Raw genomic sequence first — 450 nt, forward strand, 5'->3', positions numbered from 1 at the left:
AGAAAATTAGCAAAGGCTATGCATGTAAGACCTTAGTAGGAATCTCAATAATTAAGTTAATCTCAGTTAGAGGCCAAACTTGACCCTTGGATAAATAAAAATGAGAATTCAGAGCAAAATACTGCATTAATATGACTAGAATGAAAATTCCGTACCCTATTCCAGAGTTTACACTCCAAAGAGGATACCGATAAGTGGTGAAGGTTAAGAAAAGCCTTGTAAGGGTGAATTGTAGTTTGTAAAACAATCCTTGTAGGAGACTAAAGAAACAGAAACTTATTATCTCAACAATAAGAAGGTTAAAGTGTTGAGTAATCATGATCTGTAAAGTATGTAAGTTGAAAAAAAAATTAAGTTAATAGTAAATGGCTCTTTAATTTAACAAACAAAGTCAAGGTGAAGTCCAATTTTGCAAGGCTACATGTCCTTATCTCAACCTATGAACATATT

Source organism: Anser brachyrhynchus (genome assembly GCF_964034855.1).
Source record: "Anser brachyrhynchus genome assembly, chromosome: 1".
Taxonomy (NCBI): domain Eukaryota; kingdom Metazoa; phylum Chordata; class Aves; order Anseriformes; family Anatidae; genus Anser; species Anser brachyrhynchus.